Consider the following 27,606-nt stretch of genomic DNA (forward strand, 5'->3'; position numbering starts at 1 on the left):
ACACCGGGAGGTAGGAATCGTCTGGAGATCATCTCGCAAGTTGACGACCCAGTAACCAATCACTGCGGTATGGGAAGGTAACTTGCCTCATTCGCACAGTTGGGTTCTTGCCATTGAGTGTCAGTTAGGAACTCTGACTAGTGACCCGCTAACCTATGATATAAGGGAAGAGGACCAGACAGGGAACGAAAGGAACCGTAATAACCCAGCCCCATTTATCAAGCGCTCCCCCCGTGCCGGGTGCCTCTCGGGCATCATGGCGCTACGCGATCCTTGTCCCCAACCAGTGGGTTCCAGCCATGTTTCCAAGCTAGGCCACCCCTTCCTATGAAACGCACAAAATGAGATTATTTTGTGATGAGGGCGATAACGGCACAAGTAGGTCTGCCTTCTAGAAGTTCAGAGACCAAGTCGGTGACCCCGGGTGAACCCATGTGGAGAAGGCCGGAGAGTGAACTTCGGAGGCATAAATGCCAAAGATAAACAGATAATAAATGGCTGAGATAAAATATTTATTTCGCGTACGTGGACAAGACGCGGGATCGGGGTGAGCCGGGGTGGGGGTGGGGGGGTGTTGGGTTTACCGGAGCCTCGTCGCTGTGAGAAGTGATCACATCCCCAGGCTGGGAGGCAGTGAGGCCTAGTGTTCAGGAGCGGGTTCCCTGGGGGCCTGAGACACCCGCACCCCCCAGGCCTGCCCATTTGCGGTTAGCTGTGCGACCCCAGGCAGGTGACTCCACGGTCCTCAGTTTCCCGTCTGCAAAATGGGGTGGTCATGGCGGGCGCCTCCAGCTGCGAGGATTCAGGGGGACGATCCCTGACCCAGCACGAGGGCTCGGGGATGCTTTAACCCGTGACAAAGCGGACGGCAGCCCGCCATGGCGGTGGCACCCCAGGTTCAAGGAACCCTCGCAGAAGTGTCATTTGCTTGGAAGGAGCCTTGCTCTGTGACCACGAGTGGACCCGCAGCCACAAAATAAACATCCGTTGTCGCTCGGGCCCCCTGCAGGGGTGACCCCAGAGGGCTGGAAGGAACCCAGCCCCTCCTTCCGCTTGGAGCATGTGCAGGCATGGAGCCTGCCCGGCCCCTTCCTGTCCTGTTGGGGCATGATTTTAACAGAGGGAGCATCCTGGGTATGTTCTGCAGCCCCCCCCCATAAGTCTCAACCCACCGAGCAGGTCTTGGGGAGCTCTAGCTAAATCCGCTGTCCCTGCAAATGGACCAGGTATGGACTCAGAAACGGAATGCGGGCACTGGTCCCCGACCCGCCAGCCTGTGTCTCTGCTGATGGAGGGTTTGAATGGCAGGTGCTAAACGCAGGTCTCTGGGTCAGGCTGGCCTGGGAGCCCTTGGCTCTATCCCTTGAGGCTGTGTGACTCTGGGCAAGTGCCTCAGCCTCTCTGGGCCTCCGTTCCCCCATCCCTACAACCCCGGATGGACTCACCTGCTGGCCCTGAGGAGCCTCAGTCCGTCCTGAGGAGCCTGGGGCCAGCCAGGAAGACACAGAGATCGCCCGGTGTGCATGGGGCAAGTCCAAGGACACCCCTCTCCTGTCCAATCAGGGCAACTCTGTTTCCATCTCCTGGGTATGTCGGTGTTCTGGGTAATACTTCATTAAAACGAAAGAGAAGGAGAGGGAGAGAAGAAAATGTGTCCGCAGTGGAAACAATACGGTCTAGAAGTTTCCTACCAGCTTACGTTGTCCTCTGGCTCATTCCTTCAAGCTCCAAGGGAGCGGAGGAGCAGACACGAGCTGGGTTTAGTGACTGCCAGTGTCCAAACGGTTCTTGGTTTTCTGGGCTTGGGGGGGGTCTCATCTGTGGGTGCCAAGGTCACAGGCAGGCTGGGCAGGCTGGCCTCCTCCCTGAACACGTGCGCTGCCACACCTGCCCCCAGGGGAAGCTGTCCCGGGGTCTGTTTCTTCACCTGTGCAGGGAGGAGGCCACGGGCCTGAATGATCTCTCAGCCCCTCTTAATGTCAGCGCGCTGACTGCTGCATTTATGGAGCTCCAGCTGTCTGCAGAGTGGGGTCTGGAGCAGAGGAGGAGCCGGCCTGAGCCCGCTGCCTCCGGCCGGCCTGGCGACCGCAAGGCTCAGAGTGGCCACCCGGGCCCCAGGAGAATCCAGTGCCAGGCCCGGCTGCCAGGCTGCCATTTGAAATGTCTCCTGTTGGTGGCACTTTGGCGTGGTTCAGGTGTTCTGGGCTTAGACTGTATCTGGTCTGTGAAAACATGCGAGCTCCCTCTCTCTGTTAAGGTTCTGTTTTTCACTCGAGGGAATCCTAGTGCCTAGAGTTGGATCTGACTGTGGCGTTCCCCTGGTGGAACCATCCATGGCTCCTCACTGCCCTCGGAGGACAGTCTGAGCCTGGGAGTGGCCCCAAGGCCTTCTGGAGCCTGGCGCAGGCCAAGCCCTCCCACCTGAGGACTCTCCACCCCTCACCCTCTCTCCTTCAGACACACAGACTGGAACATGCCGACCTCTCCCTCTCTCTTCTCTCTGGAGCCTCGCGTTGCTACCTAGAACACTCCTCTTTTCATGGCTCCCTAAATGTCACTTCCTCCAGGAAGCCCTCCCTGCCTAATTGAGCACTTTAGCTCATGCTCAGGCTCACCCTGTACTTCTCCTTTGTAGTGCTCATCATGGCAATGATCTAAAAAACTCCTCTTTGTCTGATAACCCCTCTCCACTCACACACACACACACACACACACACACACATGCACACACGCACACTGGAACATGGGCTCCATGAGGACCTCCCGGTCCAATTACCCAGGCCCAGCATCCCGGGAGAGCTCTGGAAATGTCTGCAGAGTGAATCCATGACGGGAGACTGCAGGGGCCCGACATACAGCCTGTTGACTCAGGCCGGTCGCCTGGGGCCGGCTATCCACCTGACCGGGTCACTCAGAGCCTGGGAACCCCGCTGGCCACCCAGCTCTATCCTCGCGCCCCCGAAGGCTCTGCCTGGAAGGACGGAAGGGGTTAAGCGTTCCTGGCGGCCTCGTGCTGTGTCTGCGGCAGTTCCCCCTGGGGGGGGGGGCAGCAGCCTCCGAGGTTGGTGAGGAATGTTTGCAATGCAGAGCTGGGAGGGAGGGCCGGCTGCTGGAAGTGGAGGCGGCAGGGCCAGGCTCCCCAGTTGAGCAATCGCCCGGGCCCAGCCGGTTCCTGTAACTCCTGCCCCTCCCGCCTTTTCCCGCCCTGCCGGCTTCCTCCCCCCCGCCTGCCCGGCCTGTACCCTGGAGCCTGCAGAAGGCACTGAGGCCCAGAGAGCTTGGAGGCCAGAGGTGAAAGGGAGGGACCTCCAAGGGGAGACAGAGGAGTACAGTCAGCTCGGCCACCTTGGCCCAGAGAGGGCAGGGCCTTTGCCCAAGGTCACACAGGGAGGCACCGCCCACCCGAGTGGGAAGCTCTCCCCACTGAAGGCAAAGGCCCCCCTCCCCCAGCCCTGGCTGGGCTCTTCGCTCAAGCCCCAGGGGCTCAGAGAGGATGTTGGCTCTCAGGGGGCTGGGCGCACCCCTCCCCTCCCCACCTCCCTGGTGCTGCCCACTGCTTAGCCTGTCCCGGGGCCGCTGGTCACCTCCACCCGTCACCTCCAGGAGTGCGGCGTGAACGGATGGAGGACAAACTTGAGCTGGTTCTCGAAAGCCCCCTTTTCCTTCCTTATTCCAGTCCCCTTCAAGGAAGGACCTTCACGGTACCGCCCAGGCACCAAATGAATTTCTTTCTCCGCAGGCACACCCGCCTTCTCCAGGAGAGCAGCATTCCCCGACACCCCCAGAATGAGCTCCGTCCGTCCCCTGACAGTACTGACCAGTGCCGTCTGGGGTCTGGGGAGGCCCCTCCACGGTCACTCGGAGCCCATTGGAATCTCCGGCTCAGTACTGACCAGTGCCGTCTGGGGTCTGGGGAGGCCCCTCCACGGTCACTCGGAGCCCATTGGAATCTCCGGCTCAGTACTGACCAGTGCCGTCTGGGGTCTGGGGAGGCCCCTCCACGGTCACTCGGAGCCCATTGGAATCTCCGGCTCCCCCTGTCTCAAGCCTCCTGGTGGTGGCACCTCTTACAGAGCCTCAGTTTCCGTATCTGTAAAGTGGAATTAAGGGAGGGGGTGGGCGGAAGGGGCGGCAGTCTGTTTCTGCTAAGGCTCTGGGCCCCTTGCCTTTCATGGTGCTAGGGACAGTCGTCCGGGGCTCGCTCAGGGTAATACTGGGACCCCGCGTCTCTGGAGGGCGGGGTAGGTGACCCGAGTGAGCTAGACGTTCCTCTGAGAATCACACACTCCATTTGCAGGTAAGGAGGCTCGAGGGAGCAGCGCCTCGCCAGGCCACGCAGGCGTAGGGAGGGAGCTTAAAGCCAGGGAGGAACCTTAGCACCCACCGGGCAGGGGGAGACGCCCCGCCAAAGGGTCACAGCCCACGGGGTGAGGGGAGCTCAGGGTGGCCGAGCCTCTTGCTTTTGGGGCGCACAGCCGGCCCGGCCAAGGGCCCCCCGCCGCCCCGGCTGACGGCGGCTCCGCGTCCCCGCTCCCTGTCCGCGGTGCAGCGAGGCCGTGGCCGGGAAGGACCCCCACAGCCGGCTGGGCTCCCGCGGACAGATGGACAGACGACGGCCGCCCCCTCCCAAGGCCCGCGGGCTGCCTGGCTTCGCCACCTCCTCCCGAGCGGGTTTCCTTTAAGAGACCAGAAGATTGATTTCCTGGCAGGCTCTGCGCCGAGGAGCCCGTCCAAATGGTTTGCATGTCTGCATTTTTTACTGCTCCGTTTAATATGTATGCAAATGCCGGCCGGCTGCGCCCGCCGCGGCCGCACAGTCACACGCGGCGCCCCATTAAAGCGGCCGTCCGGGCGCGCGCCTCCTTGCAGGCGACGGGCTCGGGCCCTGATAGATGGGGTGCGGGGACGGAGACAGATGACGGGCTTTGTAATTTCTTTTTCTCTTTTTCTGGGGGTGGGGGGGGGTGCGGCTCAGACTGGAAACGGCAGAGGAGATTTAAATATATGCAAAATTGTTTGGGGGGTGGGGGGGGGGCGCGGTGGGTAGAAACCTGAACGGGGGAGAGAATTCAGCGTTTCCTCCGTAGGAGTCGGGCTGGAGGCTGGAGGGGGGAGCCAGAGCCCCCACAGTCACCTTCTGGCGGAGAGAGCGGCTTTGCTCCTGATAAGCAGGCACGGTGTCCTACGGGAAGGGCTGCTTCAGCCGCAGTGAAAAGGAAAATGCTGGTTACTTTCAGCCTGGCTTCACCTGGGGGGGGGTGGGGGTGGGGGTGGGGGCGGGGGGGAGGCACTGGCGGGAGGTATTCCCATCCCACCCCCACTTTCTTTTCTGGGGCGTCCAGAGCCTATCACGTTATCGTGAGAGTGAGACACCGGCCCCATGGGGTAGGTCACACCCATTGTACAGATGGGGAAACCGAGGCTTGCTGGAGAGAAGCCCCTTGGGAAGGATTGCAGAGTGACTGTCGTGGGGGGGGGCGGATTGGGAATACTAGAGCCGCGTTCTTGACCCCCGCAGCCCTCAGCCATCTCTTGCTCTGTGGAGTTTGCCCCCCCCACCATGGAATCTGCCTCCCTCCCCATCCACCCACGCTCTCTACCCCCCTCCACCCGGCCCCAGCCTCCTACCTGCCCCCCCCCACCTGCCTGATAAGTCAAGATCGCCCCTGAGCGAGCCTGAGGACTGAGCCCCAATGTTTCAAAATATCGTTGAAGCCTAAAAGTCAAGGGGTGACGTTGAAAAGCCTCTTTCTGAATTTCCCAGGGTTTCAGGCGATGTGGCAGCTGGGGGGCAGCCTGGAGGATCATGGGAGCACAGGAACGGTTCACAGAGGGGGCTGCGGCCTCGAGAGAGGGCCGTTCTGGAGCGGACGGCAGACAGACCGACAGAAATTTACCCTTGGGTGCGTGTGAACGCGCAGTGCGTTTGTGCACCGTGTCCGGCAGTCGTTATGAAGGTGTCTGCGTTTACGTGCACACCGGCGTGTGCCGGTGCAAGGGTGGGGCTGCGTGTGTCCGTGCTCACGAGTGTGTGTGTCCCTGTGACAGCGGCTGAGAACTCTTGTCCTAGGGCTGGCAAGCTGCCGGGGTGCGAATTTCCCCGCGGGTTTCCTCCTCCTTGTGGGTGGGCCTCATTCGCCCCCGGGCCTCACCACGGAGCCCAACCAGGCAATGACCCCAGGTCCCAAGTCTTCCCTTGACTCACCTCCGCCTCAGGATCGTCCACCCTTCTTCCACGCCTCCTCGAGATGGGCGTCACTTTCCCGAGCTGCTGGCCCCAACCTCAGTCACCACTGTGGTGCCCACGGTGATTATTGCCTGAAAGCTGTTTGCATCACGGAGTCAAGAAAGTTCTTTCGTTGAGGGCATGTCTTTCTTTCTTTCTTTCTTTCTTTCTTTCTTTCTTTCTTTCTTTCTTTCTTCTGAGGGAGAGAGACAGAGCATGAGGTGGGGAGGAGCAGAGAGAGAGGGAGACGCAGAATCGGGCTCTGAGCCGTCAGCCCAGAGCCCCATGCGGGGCTTGAACCCATGAATTGCGAGATCGTGCCCTGCGCCGAAGTCAGACGCTCAACCCACTGAGCCACCCGGGCGCCCCCACTGAGGGCATTTTGAATGCACATCAACATTGCTCCTGTCTGAGTACCTCCCGGGGGGGGGGGAAGGGGGGCGACTTCTGAAGCATCCCCTAAAGCCGGCCTGAAGCCTAGAGAGGCAAGGGTGCCGAGCCTGGGCCAAGGGGGAGCCCTGACCTCCCCTAGAAGGAATTCCTGTGTTTGTGCAATCGCTTGCTGAGTTCCTCCTCCTGCTCCAGGAGGGCAGGACCCGGGTCTTCGCGAGGAGTCCCCTCAAACCGTCCAGCACCCGGTAGCGGCCGGACAGTAGCTGTTGAAATAGACAAGCGTGATGGACGAGTCAGCGAGTGCATGCATTCTGGCAACCCTAGGCCTCCCGCCCTGTGGCCCCCTTGGGGTGTGCGCCCTCACTCCCCAGCTGGCTGGGGGGAGGCTGCTGTGTGTGGACCAGCTGAGTCAGGCCCTCACCCTGGGCCACGGGCCACCGTGGCTGTCGCTGATCTTGCTGACGGGGCTGAAACTGCGTCGCACCTCCCTCTGCAGCCCGCCATTACTCATGGTTGGCGTTTATCCCCAAGCAAGGGATGACCCCGCGGAGCAGCCCGGAGCCTCCCACGTGTTCTGAGGCAGGGGTGGCCGGAGGCTGGACTCCGAGGAGGCACAGCAGGACTTGTGAGCAGCTGCTCTGAGTGCCGTGACCATATTTTTCTGAGCTGAGAAATGAGGACACAGGATGTAGTGGAGGGTTTTCTCAGATTTGTCTCATCAGAGGTATGCAAGTTAAAGCTTATTTAGCTATGTAGATAAGGGAGTGTCTTTGCTGAAAAGAACCCGGGTTTCCCAAATCAGGGAGATTCGGGAAATTCATAAGTCAATTTGACTAATCTTTTGGGGGCACCTGGGTCAAGCCTGTCCTTGGTGTTTGCACTGCAGCAAGGAGCAAAAACAGGCATGATCCTGGCCTCGTGGAACTCGTGTGGGGTGGCCGAGAGTCTGCAAATGCTCGCACGGTTCAGTACCGTGAGCATATGTGAGAATTGCTATGGGGGGGGGGGGCGGCAAGGGTTCCCGAGTGGAGGAGCTTGGGGTGTCCTGGAAGGCTTCTCTGAAGAATTAATGTTTGAGGGGAAACAGAGCCTCTTAAGGTGAACTGTTGAAGGGATGGGAGTGGAGTGGGGTGGGGAAAGTGCATTTCAGGCAGGAAGGAGGGCATGTGCAAAGGGCCTGTGGCAGAAAGGAGTGCTGGGAGTCTGAGGGACAGGAGGGCAGCCCAGTGACCGGGATGTGACGAGTGATGGGAAGAGGAAGTTGGAGGTGTCGGCAGGGGCCAGACCGGGCCGCGCCCACCAGTCCACGAGCGTGGGGTACGTTCTCCTGCTGGTCGCGGGCAGCCATGGACGGTTTGACACAGGTGAGACCTCACCATTCCGTGTCGAATGTTGTGATACCGAGGATGATGACGATGCTGGTAATTCTCGAAAGTCTTTAGTGAGTGCTTACTATGTGCCAAGCACCGGTCCAGCCATTTTACAGATGAGAAAGTGAGGGCTTGAGGGGGAGGGGGAATGGTTTATCCAAGATCACGCAGCTGGTGAGTGGCCAAGCCGGAAATCAGACTGACTCCGTCTGGCTCCGAAGGCCCTTGCTCTTGTCCCACACCCAGAGCTGCCCCCGTCTGGATGCAGAAGGTCAAGGGACATGCAGATGACACCCGCCCCCTCCTTGCCTCATGCCTTGCTGTGGTGTTGCCTCCACTCTGCTCTGTGTCCCAGGCCTGGGGACTCTGGGTCACAGAGTCAGGCGGGGCTGGAAAGGCCCAGCTCAGCTCAGTTCCCATTGGGCCTGGTGGCGGGGGCGGGGGTGGGGGTGGGGTGGGGAAGCGGGGTAAGTAGAGGTTGCGACATCAGAGACTGAGGGTTCTGGAGAAGTTGGGACCCCGGGGGGGGGGGTGGTAAGGGCCTCCTCCCAAGCCCGTTCCCTGGGGCGCAGGTCACACTACGGTCCCGGGAGCAGAGCCTCACTCACCTGTTTGAGGGCTAAGGACTTTGAGACGTGGCGTCACTATCCCCGGGGAGCAGGGCATCACCCCAGGCGCCCGCTTTCTCCCGTGGAAGCAGGTCCGGATGATTGCCACACTACAGACTTACCAGTGGCATTTTAAACATTCTTCTTCTTCTTCTTCTTTTTTTTTTTTTTTTTTTTTTTGCATGTAAAAAATTCTTACTCCCCCAGTGATCATCGGAGACAGGAAAATCGAAAGCACATGAGATACCGCTCCACAGAAAGTAACAAGTGCTGGTGAGGATGTGGAGAAATTGGAACCTTGGGCACCATTTGTGGGGACGTAAAATGGTGCAGCCCCTGTGGAAGAACAGGATGGCGTTTCTTCAAAAAATTAAAAATAGAATTACCATATGATCCAGCATTTCCACGTCTGGGCATATACCCAAAAGAATCGCAAGCAGGGTCTCAAACAGATACATGTACACCCATGTTCCCTGCGGTGTTATTCACAATAGCCCAAAGGCAGAAACGACACAAGTGTATCCATCGACGCAGCACGTGGGCTATGCGTACAATGGAATATCATTCAGCCTTAAAAAGGAAGGCAGTTTGGACACAGGCTTCGCCGTGGATGAGCCTGGAGGACATGGTGCGAAGGGAAATAAACCGGGCACCAAAGGACGAATACTGTATGATTCCACTCACACCGGGGACTTGGAAGGGGCAAATTCGTAGAGACACAAAGGAGAATGGTGGGTGCCAATGGCAGAGGGGAGGGGAAGTGGGGAGTCTGTGTTTAACGGGTACGGGGTTTAGCAAGATAACAAGAGTTCTGGGGATGGATGGTGGTGATGGGGGCACACGGCGCTGGACGGACTTAATACTCCCAGGCTGCACACTTGAAAATGGCCAAGATCGAAAATTAAGCCAAACAAAACAAAACAAAACACAAAAACAGCCCCGCCCCCCTGTTATTCTAAGTTCTCTCAAGTTGTCAATGGCGGGCTTTCTTTTTAGCTACGTTTATAAGAAATAAACTAGGGGTGCCTGGGTGGCTCAGTCGGTTGAGCGTCTTGACCCTTGATTTTGGCTCAGGGCACGGTCTCCCGGTTTGTGAGTTCGAGCCCTGCATCGGGCTCTGCGCGGACAGCACGGAGCCTGCTTGCGATTCTCTGTCTCCCTCTCTCTCTGCCATGTGCACTCTCTCTCTCTCTCTCTCTCAAAAATAAATAAAAACTTTTGGGGCGCCTGGGTGGCGCAGTCGGTTAAGCGTCCGAATTCAGCCAGGTCACGATCTCGCGGTCCGTGAGTTCGAGCCCCGCGTCAGGCTCTGGGCTGATGGCTCAGAGCCTGGAGCCTGTTTCCGATTCTGTGTCTCCCTCTCTCTCTGCCCCTCTCCCGTTCATGCTCTGTCTCTCTCTGTCCCAAAAATAAATAAACGTTGAAAAAAAAATTAAAAAAAAAAAAATAAATAAATAAAAACTTTTAAAAAAGAGAAATAAATGAAGATATCGGATGGGGGTTGTATTAGAGCAGTTAAGAATCACAGATTCTGGTGTTCTTGGGCGGGCAAGTGACTTCACCTCTCTGAACCTCATTTTTCCTCATGGGGAACTGGGGATGATGATGGTGCCTCCCCCCTGGGGCCACGAGGACTCCATGATGTCCCTGAGGTGGTCGGCCCAGAGGCCGGTGTTCAGTGAGCGCTCAGCACCCAGCAGCCCTTAGGGCTGGCAAGATGTTCCTCAGGCCCCTGGGGTTTGGGAATACGAACAGCACAGGCCCTCCACAGTCAGTGGAGACAAGATCCCTTGCCACACCATGCACATGGGGACATCGAGGTCCGGAGGGGTCAAGGGACTTGTCTACAGTCTGTCGGCATCCCTTGAACCGGAATGCGGTTTTCCAAATCTGTATCGGTTAGCGAGGCTAGGTTCTGCTGCAGTAACAAATAGGCCTCACGTCAAAGTGTCTCAGCACAACAAAAGTTTGTTTTGCAGCCAGCGAGGTGTGCTGGGAGCTCAAGTGATTCTCCGGGGCCATTGCCCCTCCAGGGATCCAGGCTGCCTCTGTTTTGTGGTACCTCCACGTCCGGGTCACTGAGGCAGGGGAAACAGCAACACGTCACTTCCTCCCAGAGTTCCTTGGCCATCGCCGGTCACATGGCTTCACCCGGTGCGACGCGGGGGGGGGGGGGGGGGCGCAGTCCCGAGAAGGAGAGAATTGGCCGTGGGTGAGTATCCCAGCGGGATGGAGACCAGTGGAGTGCATGCTCGTGGTAAACTGAGTCAAAGAGAAAAGGGTTTAGAGCTGGAATCGTTCCTCTTCCTGCCTGAGTCCCCCCCCCCCGCCCCCGCCCCGTTCCTGGGGCAACCATGGTTACCCTGTGGATTCTGACGTTGCAAGCAGGGTTATGAAGGTGCCCCTCTTGAAATACAAATGAAGGCTTGTTCTTTTTCACTCCTTGGAGGAACAGGCAGGTATGTGTCACGGCCTCTTGCCCTCCCATCGGGCAGTGCCTTCACATTTATATAATCCGTCTCCCCGGATGGGTGTCGAGGAGGTTTCTAAAGTTCTATTATCAACAGTGATGCAATGAATTTCCTGTGCGTTTTCCCTTGTCACCCGTGTGAGTGTTTCTGTGGTATAAATTCTAAAAATGGAATCTCTAGGTCAAAGGGCGGTGCACGGAGCAGGCTGACAGCTAGCTCTCTGGAAGCAGGTGCTGTTTCCGGGGTCAGGAGACGCTTTTAAGAAGAGGTGCTAATGGAGTGAGTTCCAGGGACCAGGGGGAGTTCTCTGCCCCCGGGGGGCTTCCAGATGGGACACTGAGGAGGGGAAAGCCGGAAGAGGGCACGGCCTTTCTCTGTCTTGACTCTGTGATCGGGGATCCCAGTTCTCATACCGGGTGCTCGGCCAGGCCTATTTTACAGATGGTGAACACTGAGGTCTAGAGAGGTTGGGTCACTTGCCCACAGCTGCCCGGTGAGCAGCATTTGGGCTGCGGTCCCAGCCAGGGCTGAATCCTCCTGGTTCGGAGATTCAAGCTGGAGACCTCACAGATCCTTTCTTTACCGGCTCCTCTCAAAGACACTTAGGTCCGCCAAGAGCTTTCTCTGGGGCAGTTTCTGAAACTCGTCTTCCCTTCCTCGGGGATTCCCAGGGTCTGGGTCTTCGGCTCCTCGGCTGCAGAACAGTCAGCCTGTTACTTTTTTCCTTCGTGATTTTCTGAAAAATTTTTTTTTTCAATGTTTATTTATTTTGGGGACAGAGAGAGACAGAGCATGAACGGGGGAGGGGCAGAGAGAGAGGGAGACACAGAATCGGAAACAGGCTCCAGGCTCTGAGCCATCAGCCCAGAGCCCGACGCGGGGCTCGAACTCACGGACCGCGAGATCGTGACCTGGCTGAAGTCGGATGCTTAACCGACTGCGCCACCCAGGCGCCCCTTCTTCGTGATTTTCTTACCCGTTTCGTCCCATTGCAAGAGGGTGTGGGTACTTAGAAAGTTTGCTCTTGTGTCTTAAATTTTCTTTCCTTTTTGGGTAACGTCGCTGTTGTTTCTGGAAGAAAAAAAACCAGTATACCCTTCCGGTAAAATAAATTCACGCAACACTGACAACTACGAGCAGAGTCAAAATCACCAACACTCCCCACCCAGAGATGACCACGGTTAACAGCTAATCGGTGCTAATGACCTCCCCACCTCCAAAGAGGGTGCCATCCCTGGTCCCTCACCTTCCAGACGCCAAGAGGCTGAGACCCAGCCCGCTGTGTGTCTTTCACTGATGGAAAGGCAAGTTGTTCTCTCTCTACTTTGTTCTGTTTCCCACTCCAACCCACCATTGGCAACATTGACTTTTTCTTTTTTTTCTCTAAAAAAATTTTTTTCAATGTTTACTTATTTTTGAGAGAGAGAGAGAGACAGAGCACGAACGAGGGAGGAACAGAGAGAGAAGGAGACACAGAATTCAAAGCAGGTTCTAGGCTCTGAGCTGTCAGCACAGAGCCCGATGCGGGGCTTGAACTCATGAGCCGTGAGATCACCACCTGAGCGGAAGTCGGATGCTTAACTGACTGAGCCACCCAGGCGCCCCCCAACATTGACTGTTTCTAAGTGCAAAGCAGGCCCCTAGCTTGGGCCTGGGGGCTCCTATGTGTCAGGGGCTCTCTGGCAAGGTAGAGGGTGGGTCACCCCCAGGCTGTTTTCATCAGATCTCCCTCTTGGGATGACCTTCACCTCCTGGTTCGGAGCCCTAGGGGAGGAGCCCTAGGGAGGAAGGGGCCCAGCTCAGGACTGGCCTTATTTCTCTGGGAGGAGCCATGATGTGGGGACAGCAGATTGTGGTGGCTCTAGAACCCAGTCTGATACAGATGTGAGGGGGAGAGAGATTGGGGCGAACAGGTAGGTGCATGGGGACCTGAGCAGCTATGCTTCGGGGCCTCTTGGAAGCACAAGGGCTCTGGCACTTGAGAAGAACATCCATCGAGCAGTGGCAGATGTGACTGTCACCCCCCAGTGGGGGCAGCAGGCGCCCCTGGCTGAGGGGTGAGTACGTGGAGGTCAAGGCGGCTTTGCCCGGGACCATGGTTGTCTCCAACAGCAACTCCTCAGGCCTGTTCATTAGCCCCTGTGACTGAACACCACGACTTCGTACGGCGTTCTGGGCCCTGTGCGTCCTCAGAGAGGCCTCCGGATGTTGAAGCCATGGTTTGGGTTTTGTCTGCTTACCCTTCGGGTGGTGGATTGGGGAGCGCGAGGTTACATAAGCGGGGGGACTTCAGGAAGCCATGATTCCCTGTTCCAAAGGGCTCCTAATTATTTACAGCAGTGGGTTTCAAAACTGGCTTTGTACACCCACTTTCCAGTCTCAGCCTCGTGCTTGTCTTCCCTTCTCAAAACAGATCTTACCCAACAGATCCATACTGAACGAAGAAGGGACAGGGGTTGAGAGGCCACCGAGCCGGTCCTCCTCTTTGCCCCCACCCCCCATGGCCCCTAGGGTCCGTGAAAGGCTTGAAGATTACTGCTGTAGATCGGCGAGGGTGTCCCCGGCCACCGAAGTGGCGGATAGGTATCCAGAACGGGGTCATTTTCCCAAAGCATTTCTCGCTGTGCTTCGGTAAAAAAGACCACAGAAGGCAGAGAAACTCTTTAGATGACAGGCAGCTGTTTCTGAGGGTCGTGTAGGGCCTGAGGTCACTGGACTGGGGCAGGCTGGGCATCTGTGACCCCCAAGGGCCCACCTCCCCTCCAGGCCGCACCCACATGGTGTAGGACGTCCCTGTGGGAAGCACAGAGAGCCGGGTGAAGACACCCCTGGTCATGGCCAAAGCCAGACGCAGCCAGAACCCCCCGTCAGCCACTGTCCAGCTGCCTGACCTAGAGCAAGTCCCAGCTCCGGGCCTCGGCTTCCCCATCTGTAAAATGGGGCCCTGGGTGAAAAGGGCATGGGGGGATGAAAGGGGCCGCGGGGCCCTGAGCACAGCTCCTGGTAAGTTCCGGATCTTAGCACTCGTCACCAAGCAGTAGTGAGGGTCCCAAGCACGCGAAGGGCTGGAAGGAAGCCGGAACCCTCACCCCAAGGGGAAAAAGGACTGGGCTAAGGTCAAACAGCAGGGTCAGGATTCAGGACCCAATGCCCGGCCCTCCATGCCCAGAGTGGAGGCCACCTTCCACCCGCAGCATCGCATGGGGAGAAAATGCAGATTCCCTCAAAGGCTAACCTCAGACTTCCAGGCAGTGGGAGGGGAGACTCCGAACCGCTCCCAGCACCCAGAGAAGTTCCTGCCTCTCCTGCTGCACTTTATTGTGGGCGACCAAGAGGCTGCGTGCCGAGGGGGCATCCCTGGCCCGGTGTACAGATGAGGAAATCGAGGCACTCTGCTCAAGGCCACATACTGGACAGGGACTGGGGCACACTGTGACGGACGGCCCTGATTGCTTTTCCCCACCCCTTGCCTGAGTTTTAGGAACTGGCATCACACCTTCATGACCTGTGCCCCATGCAACCTTCGTGTCTCCCAAGCTGTGGGGATTCCTCAGAAGGGCCTGGAAAGCCTCCAGACTCCGGGACAGATCTGAGAGTGGTTTCAGCCCCAGAGAGCAGGTAAAGGAAGGCAGTCCCTGGCACCATTGTACAGAGGGGGGAAAGCGAGGCTCGGCCAGCTGAGGGGTTGGTCAAGGTGTGTGTCGGGGCGGGGGCGGGGGCGGGGGGCAGCAGGGTGGCCTTTGGCTCCAGCCGGGGCCCTCCTGGGACAGCAGGCGCTCTGGGCTCAGCTCCCACCGCACCGCCCCCAACTCCAGTGTCCCCGGTCCTCTGGAGGAAGATTTCCGTGGTCCCGGTTGGGGGTGCCAGAGTGTTTTTTTAATCCCGGCCCCGCTGACTTCGACGATTATTCTTATTTAAGGCAGGGACGAAACGCCAGAGCATGGCAGCCGGTCACCTCCGGGCGGCGGCCCCTCCTCGCCTGCCTCCGGTGCTCGGCTCCTGCCGGAGCAGGAAAGGGAGGGGGGAGACGGGAAGCAGGGGGAGGAAAGGCGGGGAGGAGAGGGGGCCAGGGGAGGAGGGGGAGGAGGAGGGGAATGGGTGGGGGAGGACACGAGAGGGTGGGGGGGGGTAGGAGAGGGAGGCGGGAAGGGGAAAGGGGGGGTAGGAGTGGGGCGAAGAGGGAGGAGGGGGGCAGAAAAGGTTAGGAAGGAGAGGACGGGGAGGGGGAGGGGAGGAAGAACTCAGAAAGGACCCCCCCCCTTTGGCAGCTCCCCAAGCTGATAGGAGGAGGGAGGGAGGTACACAAATGAATAATTTACTACAGAAATGCAACAAGAATTTAGAAACTCTCAATTTATAAATATTTATTTTCACAAGTTCGCCCCCTCCCGGCGCTCTCCCCCTTGCTGGCTCTGGTCTTTTCTTGGGGGGGGGGGCTCCACCTCCCCCACGTCTCCCCCTCGATCTCTCTCTCTCCCTCCCTGTCTCTGCGCGTGGCTGTGACAGCCTCTCCCAGTCTCGCCCTCTCGGCCTCTGGGGCGGGGGTGGGGGCGGGAGGGGGGGGCGCGTCTCTCCTTTCTCCACCTCCCTTCTCTCTGCTGCCCGGGTCTGTCTCTCTCTGTGTCTCTGTCTTCTCACTGTCTCTGGGCGCGTAGGTGTCTCCCCCACTCCGGGACCCTAGCCCCCGCCCGCCCCTCCCAGGGCAGGAGGCCTCGGGGTCCGCTGGAGCCTTTATGGGGAGGGGGGGGAAACCCTTTGAAGGCTCCGAGGGGAGAGGTCGTTTCCCCGGCAACCGGCCGCCGATTGGCGGAGCCGCGACGGATTAACAGGCCCACTCCGGCCGGGCGGGGGCGGGGAACGGCGGGAGCCACGCCCTGGGCACGCCCCCGCCACGCCCCCCGCCCGGCTGAGGTTTGGGGGGCACCTGCGGTGGGATTTCGGAGACCCCGTGGTGGCCGGGCGATGGGGGAGGAAGGGGGCTTCCCGGGAGGCTGGCGGGGATGCGGTCAATCAGCAAACCAATCAGTTAATCAATCGGTGGGGTAATCAGACCCGCAGAGCACAAGGTAAGAGCTGAGGGTGTGGAATGAGGTTGAGCGGAGTTCTAATCCCCCTCGACCCGGGCCGCTTCCTGGCAGTGAGTCCCTGAGCAAGTAAGTCCCTGCCCACCTCGCCAGCCTCCCCTGTGTGCACTGGGACTCCAACAGCACCTGCCCACCCCCTCTGCCGGTCCCTGTCACCCCGTCCATCCCTTCAATTCAGATGGAAAAGAAGGGCCCTGAGAGGAGAGCTCAGAGGCACCTGCGGGAGGCCCGGGGGGAGGGAGGTCACTGGCCATTTAACAAGCGCAACAAAATTTCCTTCCGTGGGCATGCTTTTCTGTGAGCCGGGGCCTGGACTGGAGGTGCTCCCGCCCTTGATAGTTCCGGGACTCGGCGTCTGACCCAGAACCGGTCTTGGGTCTGTGATGCATCACCTGCTCCCTTCACCTCTCCTCCTTGCCCGCCCCTCTCCTCCAACTGTGGGGAAACTGTGCCCCGGAGGGGCCAGACGGATGGCACGGTTGCCTAGACCCAGGAATGGGATGCCAGCCCCTCCCCGCGAGCTATTTCTGAGCCTGACACATAAGCTCCAGAGAGCTGGGGAGAGGGAAGCACGTTCGTTAATAATGGAGGAAACCTCAGGCAGCGTCCTCAGGGTCACCGGCTGGAAGGGTCTCTCGACACACACTCGGGCTCCCTGCAACTTAACACCAAGTGTGTTACTTCATATGCGGAGTCTGGCTTATTTGTTTGAGCACACCCCTCTTGCAGGCACCAGCCAAGGGGCTGCCAGAACATTCCCCCCAGGAGGGAAGGGCGAGTCCCGGAGAAGGTGGCTGTTTATAATTGCAGCGGCCCCTTTAAGCCCCATTGCCAGGGCCTGCTGCTCTGTTTGAAGCTGGGAGCTCTAATCTGGCTGCAGCTCTCCTTCCAAATCAGGGTCCTGGGGTTGCTCCAGTGGCAGGGAAAGGCGTGGCCTGCAGAGCTCTCCCAGGGCTGGGGACAGCTGCAGGGCCGCCCCCTCCCTCTTCCCAGCCCCCCATACTGGGCAAGTGCCCGTGTATACACACACACACACACACACACACGCGCACACACACACCCCTCTCTGTGCAACAAACATAGAAACTCATCCTCCCTCCCCAACACTCCCACGTGGACCGAGCTGTGTGTCTGAGGCCTGCGGGCCCCTAACCCAAGGCCTGGCCTGCCCATACCGGCCACTCTGCAGGAGGGAATTCTCCAGAACCCTGTGGCCCTCTTCAAAGCTTCTAGACTCTTCGCCGCAAAGCCTCAGAGCCCCAGGCCCCCTCAAGTGTATTTAGAACCCAGACTCACCCAGGAACTGACCGGAAGGAAGGGTGGAAACGTGGTGGTGAGTGGCGGTCAGGTGTCGAAGGAACGGAGTTGGTCTGGACGCCCAGTGGGGCCCAGGGTTCTCCCTGCCGGGGCTCGTCCTTGGCGGAAGTGTTCGCGCTCCCATCTCACAGGTGGGGAAGGTGAGGCTGGGAGACATAACACAGCCAAGATCCCCTGGCTCTACCAGGAGGAGAGGCTGGGCTTTGAGCCAAGTTTCTGGGACCCGGGCTCCACACACCTCGCCAGCCTCAGGCCTCCCGTCTGGACCACGGGAGGGCTAAGCCGCACCTGCCCGAGCGCTGGCCCTCCATGCTGGTCACGTTTACACTTGCAGGCTGAGCCGTTTGAACACGTCCTGCCATCTTTCCCCTAATGCAGGTGTGGGTTTCCCCCAAGGCCCCTGCGGGTGCGGGACGGCTAGTATCTCTGGCACGCGACAGGTGCCCCGAGCTGGCTGGCTGACTGCGTCTAGAGGGGAGAAGGGAGCAAAGGGCCAGGCGGGGAGGACCCCCGGTCAGGCTGTGCCCTCCACGGTGAGTGGGGCCCACGGAGGAGCGGGACGTCAGGCGGTGGAGTAACTTCATCTCAGGTGGCTCCGGGTGCAGGGAGGGCGCGAGAGATTTCAGAGGAGTCAGAGAGGACGTGTCCCTGAGACTCAGAGCCCCCCCGCCCCCGTGTCAGACAAGGGGCAGGGTAGGGAGCCGAGGCCTAGGATCCAGTTCCAGAGCGAGTTGTGTGACCTCGGCCGAGGCCCTCTACCTCTCTGGGCCTCAGTACAAATTAGAAGATCCTTCCAACTAGACTAGCGGAGGAATCTTTCCTTCTCCACCAAACCCCTCTTGGGCACCAGTGACTTGACAAAGCCTGCGTGTGCTGGGGTGCGGTGGGGGCAGTGAGCCGTGGGCTACGGGGGACCCACTCTGCCGGGGGTTCAGGGCCTGGCCTCAGGGAAGCCAGAGTGCAATGACCGGCCCCCAGCGCTAGGCCCTGAGCCAGCGGAGGTATGGAGCAGCTAATCGCTCGTCTCGGCCACCATTTACAGCCCGGACCACGGGCGTTACCCCCGTTCCTGGCTTTCTCTGCACAACGGCCTCATGGCAGCTGTTCGCATTAATCCCCCCAGTTTGCATGTGAGAAGCTGGGGCCCAGAGAGGCAGGCGCCCATCTGAGTTCATACCGCTGGCAAGCGTGAGCCCAGGCAGATCCCAACCTTGGGACAGCGCAACCGCCTTGACCGTTACTAGAAAGGTCTACAAAGCCGAGGCCTCTTAGGAGCTGACTCCAGAAGGGTCTTCCCAAGTGGCGAAGGAGGCCGAGGACATTCCAGGTGGCGGGCCCACCCTGAGCCAGGACAGGGTGAGGGAGGAGAGCGTCTGAATGCGGTTCGGCCTGAAGGTCTGGCCGTGGGGTGGCGGGCGGTGAGGGTGGACAGGACGCCCCTGTCCCCGCGGAGTGGTTCGGCAGGACACTCCTCCAGGTGTCCCCTGCTGTGTGGCGAACCGCCTGTGGACACGCTGGCTTGGAACGGTGGCTTCCTAGGCTCGTGATGCTGGGGTTGGCGGGGCTCAGCGGGGAGGTTCTTGCTTGGGGGTGTCTCCTGCGGCTGCAGTTGGAGGGCAGCTGGGGCTGGAATCATCGGAATGCTCCACTGTGCCGGGCGCCCAAGGTGGCCTCATCTTGCCGTCTCCTATGCCCTTCCCGTTGGCCTAGACGGATTTCTCCTATGCCCTTCCCGGCGGCCTAGACGGATTTCTCCTATGCCCTTCCCGGCGGCCTAGACGGATTTCTCATGTCAAAGCTCAAGGCTCTGTGAGGCGGGAGGTGAAGCTGCCGGGCCAGTTAAGGAACTGCTTCCAGCATCGCTTTGGCCTTGGCCGGCCTCTATTGGCGAGAGCAGTTCCGGGGCCCAGCCAGAGAGAAGGGCGGGGAGAATAGGCCCCACCCACCTCTCCGTGATGGGAGTGCAAAGAATTTGTGGCCATGTTTAACCTGTCCCACACGCTAATACATATCTCACGGGAAAAGTGGAAATCAGTGGCTAAATACGTTGTGGGAAAGGCTGGACGAAGCAAAGTCGGGTAGGGTTCTGTCCTGCGGGACTTGTCAGAGCCTTCACGTGCTACTGTGGGCGCCCGTCTCCGATATAGGGAAGGAGACAGCGTAGAAGTTCCCAGCCAGTTTTGGTGCGATGGCCAAGGGGATCCCATCCTGGGTGGGAGACACTCAGCCTGGGAGGCTCGGGCGCTGAGGCTCCTGCCGAACACCTTACTTGGGGCAACAGGGCCCCGGAACTTCCAAGATCCGGCCTCCACAGTACCATGCGTGGATGTGATGAGGTGAAGCTGGCTCCGTCTCTGGCTGCTGCCACCCTCCTGGGACACCCGCCAGCCGGAGCCACCACTCACAGCCGTCTGGGCCAGGTCGCACCAGCTCAGAGGACTGGAGCCTCAGATTGTCCAGCCTCTCTCTTCTCTCTTGGCCCCGAGAAAGGGGCTTCCTCCCTTGGGCCTCCTGGCTCTCCCCTCCATGGGGGCCTGCAGGGGCGGGGGGCGGGCATGGGAAGGAGCCACGCTGCCTGACTGTGACCTTGCCCCAGGCTCCACCCAAGGCTGAGCTCCCATTTACAGCTTGCCCGAGTGGGGTGACGAAAGCCCCTGTCACCAGTTGTGTGCGAGGACACCTCTCCAGGCGCTGGTCTTTACTGGATGTCTACTGGGGAGGCAGACCCCGTACCCTGCAAGTTTGAGGCCCCAGCTCATGTCATTCTCTCTGGGCCTCAGTGTCCTCATCTGTGAAATGGGGATGTGGTGATACCGACTGCATCAAGTTCAATGAGGGGTGCCTGGGTGGCTCAGTCAGTTAAGCGTCCGACTTCAGCCAGGTCACGATCTCGCGGTCCGTGAGTTCGAGCCCCGCGTCGGGCTCTGGGCTGATGGCTCGGAGCCTGGACCCTGCTTCCGGTTCTGTGTCTCCCTCTCTCTCTCTGCCCCTCCCCCGTTCATGCTCTGTCTCTCTCTGTCTCAAAAATGAATAAATGTTAAAAAAAAAAAAAAAAAAGAGAGAGAGAGAGATGGAGACCCAGCCCAGAGGTCTCAGCCGCAAAGGCCTGTGTGTACCCAGGTCCTGGACGCCGGCTGAGTGGGACCTGGTGGGCGGGGCCACGGTTTGGGCCGCGTCTGCTGGGCACAGTGCCTGTGTGACCTGTGCGGTGTGGGCTGTCTGCAGTCCTTCCCAGGGAGCAGGGAGGCTCGGTCAAGGGAGCATCACTATCTGGTTCGTCCCTCCACTGGCTCCCCTCCCCCCCCCGCCCTCCGCTGGCTGCTTCCCCTCCCTCTCTTGGTCCCTGTCCAGGGCCAGCTGCCTCCACCGCTCCAGGAGGTCAGGCCCCACACTCGCTGTCCCTGGGCAGAGGCAGAAAGGGGAGGGCTGGCTCCCGGGGGGGAGTGGGAGTCACAAACCACTGCCCCCCTTCGACCCTCCCGCCCTGGCCTGGACCAGCAAAGCTGCCCTAGGGACAGTCTCCGAGCCCCTCAGATGGATCCCGTCACCCTCCAGCTTGGGCACAAGACACCAGGCCTCAGTTTCCCCCTCTTGATGACCCCAGTGATGTTCCCGCCTTGGGTAGCTGAGGGGGAGGTGCTCCCTGCCTCCACGGCTGAAGGCGGCCCCAACACGGTTTGGGCTGGCGCCTTCCGCCCCATCACGGATTCCAGCCAGAGCCCCCTGGGTGGGGTCGGGGGGACAGGAGCCACAGGGACAGGGCTCAGGTTGTCCCGGCAGCCAAAGTTGGGGTGTGGGGCACAGAACACCCTGGAGAGGCGGGGGGCCTGGGCGCCTCTTCTTCACCAGCCCGTCCGTGCTGCCCACAGTGGGTCCCCACACTTCACAGTCTGTCCTGGAAGCTGTCGCCTGCTGGCTGCTCCCAGACAGCTGGCTTCCTCTCCTCTTACCTCCCCCAGCCTGCAGCCACCCTCCCTCCGCCGGCCTCACGCATCTGCCGCATCTTCCCCCCTCCCCGCCTTTGCCCCGCCATCCCGCCCCCCCCTCCATTTCCAATCTGGAATGATGCTCCAGCCTCTGGCCTGCAGGGTGACCCGGACGACCCATCCTCCCGGGCCCTGCAGGTCCCCAAGTCCTCGCCAGGGACTGGTGTTGCCAGTGAAGCACGGCTGCATCGGCCCCCTCCTGCCCCACTCCCTGCCCGCACCCCACTCCTCCCCTGGGGCTCATTCACCTTTCCCCGCCCTCAGTTCTCTCTGTGCTAAGAGCACCCACTTTGAAGTTACACAGGCTTGGGTTGCCACCCCGGCTGTGCCGCCTCATGGCGCCGGGCCTCAGTTCTCCCATCTGCAGAACGGGGAGAATGCCGGCAAGGCCCGCCTTGGGCTGTCGCAAGGGTTAAGTGAAGAGTGTTTTCACGTCCTCGGAAACGCTGCGCGTTACCCAGCCCGGCCTGTCGTCACCCCGAGCCTGCGGTGGTTCTCCTCACTGCTGCCCTCTGCACCAAGCTGTTCACGACCCGAATCACTTCATCTTCACTCGGGAACACTCACTGGCTCCCCAGTACCTCTCCTGGGACTTAAAACTCCGGCTCGTTTTCAGAGCTCTCCGTCACTTGTCTTTCTGGATTCCCTGGTGCGGCTGCCCTGACGAGTGGCCCCAAAGGGCCTTCGAGGAGGAAGAGGATTCCTCCCAGCTGGCCCCCCAACTCCCTGCTCCCCAAATGTCCCCCCACAGAGAGCTGGGTGACCCAGGGCAGGTTACTCACCTCCCAGAAGTGCTACTTCCCTGGGCGGCAAAAGGGCGTTAACAGCGTCACCAGACCAGGTGATGGTCCCCTCCCAGGGGTTGCAGGGGTGGGGGTGGGGGGGAGCAGGGGGACACCGGGTGTATCAGGCACGTGCTGAGCGCTTGAGGAGGGCCGCCCGAGCCTCGCGGCCTGCTTGGTCCAGCCCACAGTCCTCCACGCAGACTGTGGATCCAGGCCAGAATCCTTCCGGATCCTCGTCTTCTCAGAATTCCCGCTGAATATTACCCGGATTGTGTTGTAGGGAAGGCAAGAGAACATTTGTTCTTTTTTTTTGGGGGGGGGGGGGAAGCATTTTTCTCCATTTACAAAAGTAATACATGTTCGCTGCGGATAATTTTTTTTTTTTCAACGTTTTTTATTTATTTTTGGGACAGAGAGAGACAGAACATGAACGGGGGAGGGGCAGAGAGGGAGACACAGAATCGGAAACAGGCTCCAGGCTCTGAGCCATCAGCCCAGAGCCCGACGCGGGGCTCGAACTCACGGACCGCGAGATCGTGACCTGGCTGAAGTCGGACGCTTAGCCGACTGCGCCACCCAGGCGCCCCATGCAGATAATTTTGAAATTAAGATGAACCAAAAAGAAAATTTTAAAATCATCTGTAATTCATCACCCATCCAGAGAAGTACTCTGGGCGCGTGAGCTTCCGGTCTGCGGGCTTGGCAGTGAACGTGGAGCTCGGGCTGAGCTTCGGGCCTGGGAAGGGAATCACAGGACGTACTCCACTTTGCAGCCCGGTTCTTCCATTCACCGGCAGGACCCGAGTTTCAGCACCACCCAGAGCCCCTGCCCCGCCGGTACTCGGGGCGTGTTTCCTAGCAGCTGTTCGAAGGGTGGGATCTCAGCCCCAATCCCCAGAACATGCCTTTCTCCAGGATTCCCAGGGGGTTCCTCGGCACAGCACGGTTTGGGAAGCAGTCCCAAAGCCCCCTTTCCGAAAGCGGCCCCTTGCCCCATGGCAGGGATGCGCTCACCCTTCTAAGCCAGGCCTGTATTAGGGAACGCAGAGGTGGGGTCCGAGTTGTGATGTCATAAACGACACCGCAATAAATACATCTTGAAGAGCTAAAGCCCGGGGTTCATGGTGGACTTTATTTTCCAGGCGCTCCCCTGAGCTCTGCTCCCTACCCCCCACCCCGCCCCGCCCCATTGGCTCCCCTTCTCCCTGGAACATTCTGGTGGGGTAAGGACCATCGGCATCCTTGTTCTGCAGATGAACAAGTGGAGACTTGGGGGCAAGGGTGACAACACCGTCCCACGTGTCACAAACAGCAGTCAAGCTGGGGCCCAACCTGGCCTGGCTGGGGCCTTTGGGCCACGCCCGTCCTCCTGGCCCTTGCCGTAGGTGATGGTCCCCTCTTAGGGGTTGTGGGGGGAGGGGGGGACACGACATCCAGAATGTAGGCTCCTGTGTGCGCAGTGTGGGTCTCATGCCCGCCCCAGGCTGGGGCGCACAAGCAGCTTCCAGACGGCCCTGTCCCTTGCCTGATGGGACCAGTTTGCCCTGGTGACAGATGAGGCGTGACAGTGCCACGGGGCCACGCTTGGCTGGGCTGGATAGGGCAGCTGTGGGAACCTCCGGGGGATGGTGGGCGAGGCTTGGGGGGGCGTGGGGGGGGATAGGAAATGGCAGCGGAGCAAGAGGGGCTCGGGCCAGAAGAGAGGAGGGGCTGGCAAGGACAACAGCAGGGGACCTTCCGCTTCCCGGTGGTGCCTGTGGGCAGGAAGCTCAGCCATGTGAGCGCGAATCCTTTTGGGGGAAACCCTTGGCGGGGAACAGAATGCCGTGATGGCAGCAGATTCTATTAAAAGCAATTCTCATTACTGTACCATTAATTATTAATAGGACCGGGCACATAAAGGGTGGGAAAACCCAGCTGGGCCTGACTCAAATCTTGCCTCTGAAGCAAATGGCTTTTGGTTCGCGTCCAGGAGACCCAGCCACGAACGGGCCTCTTGGAAAAGTAATGACAAGTCTGAGGCTGCCATGGTGGGATGGGCATCCCTCCTGTCTGCTTCAAAAAGATAAAGCAGAGGGGGCGCCCGGGTGGCTCAGTCGGCTAAGCGTCCGGCTCTCGATTTCGGCTCAGGTCATGAGGTCACGGTCCATGAGTTCGAGCCCCGCACCGGGCTCCGTGCTGACAGTGTAGAGCCTGCTTGGGATTCTCCCCCTCTCTCCCTCTCTCCCTGCCCCTTCCCTCCTCTCTCTCTCAAAAGAAATAAAAGGCTGTTCAGCCTCTCAAACGATCCGGAGAGGAATCCTCTCCATGTAGTAACAGAAACCACGTGTGAACACGGTCAAGGGACGGTGCCAGGTGTGGACTGAGGAGACTCCGAGAGGGAGAGATTTTGCCCCTCTTTCCTGCCCCCACCCCACCTTATGTTCCCCGAACTCCTAGCTACCCTTCAAAGCCTAGTTCGGATGGCCCCTCCTCCAGGCAGCCCTACCGAGCCCTAGATGTGCTGATCACCAAGGGTCCAGACGTCCCACCCTCGTGAGGCTGCCCGTCTGGCAAGGGTCCAGTGAGGTCATTAATCAAATAACCATCACGAACCATGATAACAAATGGACACCATGCTCTAAGTCAGGAAGATAGGGCTCCTGGGTGGCTCAGTCGGTTAAGCGACCGACTTCGGCTCAGGTCATGATCTCACGGGTCGTGAGTTCGAGCCCCGCGTCGGGCCCTGTGCTGACAGCTCAGAGCTTGGAGCCTGTTTCAGATTCTGTGTCTCCCTCTCTCTCTGGCCCTGCCCCGTTCACGCTCTCTCTCTCTTTCACAAATACAGAAGCATTGAAAAAAATATTAAAAAATAAAATAAAATAAATCAGGAAGATGGAAACCGTTGTACCACGAGGGTTGGAACCGGATGATTCCATCTTTCTCTCCCCCAGAGCTACTTGGTACCTGGAGCAAATTAGGTGCTCAATAAATGTGTTTGATTTCACAGACTGCTGATCTGGGGGCACAAGAATGAGGCCTCCGAGGTGGGAAGACTGCTGGGGAGGTCAGCTTTGCCAAGCAGACGGAGGAAGGGGTTAGGGCCCGGGCCCTTCCCTAGCTCCTGTGGTTTGCAAAACTCTCCTGGATTATTGGCCGATTTATCCTGACATCCACCATGAAGCCAAGCGGTGAAGGCACTTTTCTGGAAATAAACAAATGCAAATGAACGGGTGAGTCTCGGCTTCACACACACACACACACACACACACACACACACACACACAATCTGTGGACTTCCATATAAAACGGCATCTAACCAGAACCCCCCTGATACAGCCGTTCGTAGACGAAGGCAGAGAGAAAGACAGAACCTCACTCAGTGTAAGGGACAGTGCCAGAATCTGGGAGGAGCCATACCGATGACAATGGTGGGGACGGTGCCGGAGAGAAACCTCAGGCCGCAGAGACCAGGCACAAACGTTGGAAGCTGCACAGACCTCCTCCATCATTTGCCCCTGCTCAGAGACCTGGGGTCTGTGCCAGTCTGAAAGCTGGACCGCTGTCCCTCTCCCACAGATGCTTCTGGAGTAACGTCCCCTGGTCTTTCAGAGAAGGTGGGCAGGACAGACGGCTTTCATCGTGCGGGGCATCCTGGGAAGCAAACGTGATGAATGTGGGGGGGGGGGCGCGGGGGAGCAGCAGGAAACCCCCTGGCAGCGGCGTAGGCTGGGACTTCTGCTTATTTCAGCCGTTCGGAATATCCGAGAACCAGATAGCGGGGCAGGAGCAGACGCCGCCTTCGCTCAGCAGAACTGCCGTTGGCAGAAACCTGCAGGAAACGGGGAAATGGCTCGAGCACAGCCCAGACCCAACACTGGGAAGGCGAGTTAGCCATCACGACGCGGGAAGAGAACAGGAGCCCAGGCAGTGCCTACCCCCGTCTGCGTAGCATCTCAGAGCGAGGCTTAACGTTGGCTCTATTCGAGGGGACAACGCAGAAGAGGAAAGCCCCCCCCAACGAGGGGTGGTGGGGAAGAAACACGTGCAGAACACGGAGAAGGGGGTCGGCGTTCTGAAACACGGAAGGGTCGACAGAGGTTTCCTGAAGGAAGCAGAAGGGAACGGTCAGGAAATAGGGAGGCAACTTTAAGGGAAAGACGGGCCTCGCCAGATAGGAGCAGGAGCCCTCGGGCAGCCCCGAAGAATGTGAAAAGGCAGCACAGGGCAGGAGATGGGACGCGGATGCTGTAGCGCGTTGAACTGCGGTTGGGGAAAGCTATGTCCAAGTTCCAGCCCTTGGTAACCGGGAATGGGACCTCATCCGGGAAGGGGTCTTTGCAGACATAAGTAACAATCCCCAGATGAGATCACTGAGGATTAACCGGTGGGCCCCAAATCCAATGACAAGTGTCCATATAAGAAGAGAAAACACAGAGAGAAAGCCAGACGCATGAGGAGGAGGCCATGTGGAAACTCAAGAGATGGGAGTGGTGTGGCTACAAGCCAAGGAACACCAAGGCTTTCTGGAAGCTTCTGGAAACTAGGAGAGGGGCCCTGGGACAGATTCACCCTCAGAAACTCCCGAAGGAACCATCCCTACCAGCATCTCGATTTCAGACTTCCGGCCTCCAGAGCTGCAAGAGAACGGATTTCTGCGGTTGTAAGCCACCCCAGTCACGGTAATCGAAACAGCGGCCTTAGGAGGCGGATACAGACGGGGTGAGGGAGGACCCCAAGGAAGGAAAAAAGCCTAGAAGCAGAATTCAAACCCACACCGGAGGCAGTAAAAAGCAGAAACTGTAATGCAGAAAAGCCGAGAGGCCCACCTAGAGACACTTCCTAAAATAGTGAGACAGCAGTCAAAGGCCGAAAGCAAAGCATGAGAGGTTCGTGGGAACGAGGAGGCAGCGAACACATCACTGGGGTTCTTGAAGAAGAGGCCAGAATAGGAACCCCTTAGAATATAACGAATGGAAACTCACCTGTGCTTTCACACGAAACAAAAAGATCTGACCGTGCAGATCGGGAAGGTTCACTGCATTCTGGGGAAAATAAATAGCGACTCCTATAGGGACACATTCTGGAAACCAGTGTGACTTATGCATAGGGATAACACTGTGCGTGACCCTGGGAAGGAAAGAATAAACCGGGGCTGGGTTACATTGTGTCATGCTGAATGCTGAGTGAAGAGGGACCCGTGTTTGCGAGGTTTAGCGGAAATACTGAAGCATTTATTACTGAAAAGATATGCTCCCATCAGCTGGGAGCCTAAGAACGGATAACCCCGTGGCTTGAAAAGTCTGAGCAGTGCCACTGAAACCGGTTAGAAAGCAGCAAGTCGCAAGAATTGTTGTAAATATCATTTCCAGACTGAATGCAAATGT

The 27,606-nt window shown here is 58.9% G+C and overlaps 3 long non-coding RNA genes across 3 annotated transcripts; 2 read left to right on the top strand and 1 right to left on the bottom strand.

Moving 5' to 3' along the window:
- The first annotated feature begins 6,507 nt into the window (after positions 1–6,507).
- Positions 6,508–9,641, top strand: LOC109493995. Its single transcript, XR_002737687.2, has 2 exons — positions 6,508–7,983; positions 8,805–9,641. It is a non-coding gene; the product is annotated as an uncharacterized LOC109493995 (long non-coding RNA).
- A 906-nt stretch (positions 9,642–10,547) lies between these two features.
- On the bottom strand, positions 10,548–11,096 carry LOC109493996. Its single transcript, XR_002148551.2, has 2 exons — positions 10,960–11,096; positions 10,548–10,859 (listed from the first exon to the last, which is right to left on the bottom strand). It is a non-coding gene; the product is annotated as an uncharacterized LOC109493996 (long non-coding RNA).
- Positions 11,097–22,846: 11,750 nt separating this feature from the next.
- LOC123381557 lies at positions 22,847–25,449 on the top strand. The gene is made up of 2 exons (XR_006588688.1): positions 22,847–23,621; positions 25,230–25,449. It is a non-coding gene; the product is annotated as an uncharacterized LOC123381557 (long non-coding RNA).
- The last annotated feature ends 2,157 nt before the right edge of the window (positions 25,450–27,606 follow it).

This window comes from Felis catus, chromosome D4 (assembly GCF_018350175.1).
Source record: "Felis catus isolate Fca126 chromosome D4, F.catus_Fca126_mat1.0, whole genome shotgun sequence".
NCBI classification, from domain to species: domain Eukaryota; kingdom Metazoa; phylum Chordata; class Mammalia; order Carnivora; family Felidae; genus Felis; species Felis catus.